At 32.8% G+C, this 5,736-nt stretch overlaps 1 pseudogene; it reads left to right on the top strand.

Moving 5' to 3' along the window:
• Positions 1-374: 374 nt before the first annotated feature.
• On the top strand, positions 375-4,180 carry LOC114714937 (cysteine-rich receptor-like protein kinase 25; annotated as a pseudogene).
• Positions 4,181-5,736: the final 1,556 nt, after the last annotated feature.

Genomic DNA, 5,736 nt, shown 5'->3' with positions numbered 1-5,736 from the left:
TTTTAATTACACTCTTGTAGTTTAAAGTGAATAATTAAAAGAAAAAAAAATCTACAGGATCTAGTTAATAATCACATGAAACTATAGTATCAAAAAAAATAATGAGATGAAACTATAAGAACTTGATAAAAAAAGATAAAATATATATGAACTTTATTAAAAATTAGTGAAATGATAAGAATAAAATCTAATTAATAAAACACTAGATCATTATAAATTAGGTGAAGTTATATATGCTCTTTCAAAATCAATTTTCCTACAAAGTAAAGAAAACACTAGGAAAATTAACCAGAGGAAAGAATAATGATAAAAGACAAAGTTAGGAGTATTTCAACTCAAGCATACTTTAATTTCCACGATACAATTCTTAACATATGCCAATCAACATTAATCTTATCCACAAATTTTGCATAATTCATCATCAATTTAACTATCTATTTATCTATCCATTTATATTCCTATACACAGTACTTCCAAATTGCAAAAAACCTCTATGACTCCATGATGGAATATAATCCTCAAAACCCATTATCACCGTCCTAGGAGGAACGTCAATCATCTTCTTCATAGTTATCGGCTTCATCAGAACAGGTATTTCTCAGACACCGAATTACGTTGGAGATGACTGTCATAACAAGACTACACAAGCTCTTACAGCCTCCAACAAAGCCAACCTTAACCAGCTGCTCTCAAAGTTTTCCAACGACGCTTCCATGAGCAAACACTTCAGCAAAACCACCATTGGATACACTACTAATGCCGCCGTGTATGGCCTCTATGACTGCCGGGATGATGTTGTCTAATACTTCTGCCAGTTCTGTGTCTCCACTGCTACCAGGGAGGTTCTCCAACGTTGCCTCGATCAACCTTCTGCTGTAATATGGTACCAATCTTGTGTTTTAAGCAAACCTATATGTTTACAAATACTCTTGAATTTACAAATCTTCTCTGTCGCTTTTATTGTGTATAAAATTTGTAAATCGGACAATGGCACCTGTACTGGCCAACACGGACACTTTAGCTCTTCCTTATGCAAGCTTTTTTTTTTCTTTTTAATTTCAATTGCAACATAGGTACAGCTACTGCATCCCGCGATACTCTAACGAGAACTTCTTTGGGAAGCCGATGATGAGCCTGTCATGGTCTGCAGGAGGAGAGAAGAAGGCGTCGGATCCAACGGAAGGGAAGAAGGCGGAGAGTCACATAAGGAGTCTGATCGGAGAGGCGACGGAGGAGACAGAGATTGAGCGCATGAGGAGAGATTAATTTAGGTGGAGGAAGAACAAGACGTGCGTTGGTACAGTGCAGTAAAGACCTTACCGGTGAGGGTTGTAGGCAGTGCTTGGAGGCTATGATGAATAAGGCAATTCAATGCTATGAGCAGAAGGGAGATTGGCAAGTGGGAACGCCAAGCTGTATGGTCAAGTACACTGGTTACATGTTTTACCAGTCATCTTCTTCTTATAATCCTAAGACAGGTACAATAGTGAGATAGACATGTCAATTTATTCAGTAGCTATGTCTGGCATTAAATTTCTTAAATTTGAAATTAACCATAGAGTAATTTGCAATTGATGTCTCAAAATTTAACAAAGATATTGCATTGCAAAAATTAACAAATATATATAAATTATTCATTTGTTTAAATTCTAACGTTTTGTCTCCAATTCAAATTAAATGTTCTTTTGGCTTTGTATAGCAGTTTGCATCTTCCCCCGAAATATACTAATTCACTGTAAGGGGTGAAAGCAATCAATATATTCTTCATGAAGTGGAATTATCTTTCTTCATATTTTACAACAATGTTATCTTAAAAAATAACTTCTAAATCCCAATAAAGACATTCTTGTCTGTGAAGGGGACAACGATTCTTTTTTTTTTTTTTAATAAAAAAAAGACAGGTAGATTCAACTACCTCTATTATTTATTGTTTGTGAGAGCAAGGAAAACCCCGGGGGGGGGGGGGGGAAGACAGGTAGTAGATACCTGTCCTTGGTCCTTTTGTCTTGGTCAAGCTTTAAAAGCAAGCACCAAGTTGGAGAGATAGCGACTTGGCCTGGTGTGGTTGGGTGGTGTGCGTTTAATAGAAACTTAAGTTTTCTACAATAAATTAAATAGAGTAGATTATATTAATATAATCGAATGATTGCTATATTATATTGGATATATTCTTTATTTTAAAACTCATTCGGTTCTCTTGATATATCGAAATATATATTACACATTGTTATGCTAGTTTACCTTTTGTTAAATTTGTTTTCTTTAAGGTTAAATATATATAGACAGTGTAAAACTTTTTATGCTAATTTGCCAATGTTGCAGCCAATAATGGAGTTAGCAAGTCAAAAGCCTTGATCATAAGCACAAGTACGTACTATTAACTGTGACTGTACTCAGTTTTTCTTCTACCTCTTCAGACGAAGCAAGAGGAGGAAAGGTATTTACCCCAATATATGTGGATTATGATTCAATATATGTACATAGTACATGAATTTTAACAGTTAAATGTAATGTCTCATTTAATTACATTACATCATTTGACCCAAGTTTTAAGATGGTATAGTTCCACTTATCAGATTGTTCAAAGCTCTCTCTTGCACACTTATCTAAATAAATATATGCCATACAATCAAAATATGACTTTACATAATTTCCTTGTAGATGAAATGCCACTGGAGTGCACTCCAATAGTTTATGACCTTTCTCAAAGAGATAGTTCGCTAAATACTGACCTTCCCATAATCCCTTTGCTTGTGATTCAACAAAGCACTCTTTACTTCTTAGAAGATTCTAACTTGGGAGAAGATGGATTTGGTCCTATTATAAGGTACTAATATTTTGATTTAGATGTTTCAATTATCAAATGGTTTGATTATTTGTTTTTCCTAAATGTTTGATTCCATTATTAATATGATTTCCTAGCTTGAATTTACAATTGACTCATTATAATCATAAACAATGTTAGTTCAGCCTTTATTATTGAACTTATATTAACACCTAAATGATTAAAGATGGTCAGTAATAACGTGCTTTCTTTTGGTATATATCTTGTGAGAGTTTTTATTTTGGTCTTTAATGAACATTTGTCTCTCTACTTTGAGGGTCTTAATAGTCTCATGACGTAGAAAGTGAGGTTTATCGAGGAATTTGGTTATGGTATTTTCACGGAGTATTTGATTCCCATTACCTTATGATAGAATGTTCAAATATGAGTGGACTTGAGTTGATGTGGATTGTAGAGGTCAATACAATTCTCTTTTTCTCCTACTTCCTTACATTCTGTGTGAAGTTAAAAGTTCAAGTGCCGCTGTAGGAGCCTTGGACGGACACTATAATAAAACAACAAATTATTAATGACAAAATTTGCAAATTATGTTATAAAAAATTGTCACTAATTAATTAGTAATGAAATTATGTCGCTAAACTGATTAGGACTTGTTGAAATTGAGTTGAGTTGGTGGGCAAGGTTAGTTAAAAGTAAAATTCAGCCAAACTGTACAAACTAAGTATGCTTGAGTCATGAGTTAACTCCTGAAAGAAATCAACCATCCTAACTGGGTTCCACCTACTATGCTTAATATTATTTTTAAATAGTGCAAAACATTTTTTAATTTATATTTTATATAAATATGGAAGACATTTTTGCTTTGACATTTTCATTTTACTATTTTAAATTAGTTATATATATATATATAAATTTTAAAAAAGGAATTTATAAATAAAAATTCAGAATTACTTTGGATGACCTAACTTCGCTTGTATTTGCTAGTTTCAAGTGTTAACTCAATTAAAGACCTATCTATAGCCAAGGAAGGCCCTTGAACTAGAAAAATATATATAATGCACCCTATAAGAGAAAAATATATATAATGCACCCTATAAGAAAATGGGGCTTGAATTAGGCTAAGGTAATATGTAAATACATGTGTGTGTGTGTGTGTGTTTATATTGTAACCTCAACTCAATCCATACACTTTTTGTTTATCATATCATTACCTTATAGGATATTTGATTTGGCCTCATCAAACATAGTATCTCTTTAGAATGTCTTATCAACGTTTTTCACTAGGGAACATTATCGGATGAAAAGGAAATTGTAGCGAAAATGCTCTCTCAAATATCAGGTCAAAGTTCACAGGAATTCATAAATGAAGTGATATTCATAGCAAAAATACAACATTATTTTGAGAAAAATTCTAAACAATTCCTGAAAAATGGGACAAGTATGAAATACAGGTTTTGGAAACTCAGTTGAGGCCTGAAAGGTGGAATTACAGTAAAAATAAATTATTAAAATTTCCTGTAAACAGAGGTTTTTCGGGAAAATATTAAAAAATCAGAGGTGAATAATTATTTTAATTATTTAGAGGCCTCAATAAATTTGGAAAAATTATGGGTAATTCACCTAAATATTTATTTGAATTTATAAATTTTTTTTAGACCTTGTAATCTCAGGAATTTATTTTAGGGAATTTATTTTCCCTCAGATTTACCGATAAAGGCCTAATCGGAGAAAATTTAAAATAAATACCTAGAGGTGGTGAAAAATTATGAATATTTTCAGATCATGTTATCATATTAAAAGGTGAATTATCATGAAGAGAAATAAATTTTTGGAGGTCTGAAAAAATTATGAAATGTTACTAGTGAATAGTAACCGATGAAGTTTCAAATTGGTTTGGGATTTTGATTTGAATTGTGAGCCATCTTTTTGGGCCAGCCTAGACCATTTTTGGGGCCCACATTGAGCCTAATAAGGGTCCAATTTCGTGCAGCTTCCAGGTCCCTCTATTTTTATTAAATAAAAATGTGAAATTCATGGATAAATGCTTGGAAAAATCTGAAAATTGGCCACTTGTTCAAATCTGACTTCTTCTAGCATTTGATGACTTCCACATAACCCCATGAGGTGGAAAATTTCATCCAAATAGAGAGAGGGAAGGAAGATGAGATTTTTCTATATATATCCCTTTAGAAAATACAAAGAAATGTTGGAAAATTAGAAAAAGAAGGGGAGGTGCTGCCCTTTTCATTCCAGACCAAGGGAGACTGAATTTGAGAGGGTTTTGAGCAAGGAATCACTCAACTTACACCAAGAAAACATTAAGGTATGTTTAAGCATTCCTATTCCCAAGTTTCAAGCTTGGTTAGTAAGGGTTTTAGCTTGAAAAATTCAAGTGTGATGCTGCCAAATTTCGGTCTGCTCATGGAAGGTTTAGAAAAGGATAGAAACCTTAAATACCAAGTGGAATAAGCAAGATTAAGTGGTGTATGGATTGGTTTTTGGAAGAAAATCCACTTAGGGTTAAATATGTGCACTTCGGTCCAGCACTGTTCATGCAAAAGCAAATTGTTTTGGCTTGATTTGATGATTTCGATAGGTTTAAAATATGTTTTTATGCAAGGATATACTAATGGGAAGTGTTTAAAATCACTGGAACCAAAATGAAATTTTTTGAAGTTATATACCCCTATCCGGCCAAAATGAATTCATGGGGAAGAAGTTTGATTTTCAAAAATCTGATTCCATATTTGAATTCCTCATGAAAAATTGTGTAGAAATGAGTCAAGAGGTTGTTGATTCTAAAGGAGGAATCATTTTGTTAAAAATCAAGGAAAAGGGGGTTTAATTGAGTTTAATGTCAAGCATTAGTGTTTATGCTTGAATCGTTGATAAATTGGAATGTGTTTGTGCATGAATTGATAGGCATTGTGTAAGAGAACAAGAAGGAACTC

Source organism: Neltuma alba, unplaced genomic scaffold (genome assembly GCF_004799145.2).
Source record: "Neltuma alba isolate B1F8T4 unplaced genomic scaffold, ASM479914v2 tig00011557_pilon, whole genome shotgun sequence".
NCBI classification, from domain to species: Eukaryota; Viridiplantae; Streptophyta; class Magnoliopsida; order Fabales; family Fabaceae; genus Neltuma; species Neltuma alba.
The sequence above is the reverse complement of the archived record's forward strand: the minus strand, read 5'-3'. Positions and strand labels throughout refer to the sequence as shown.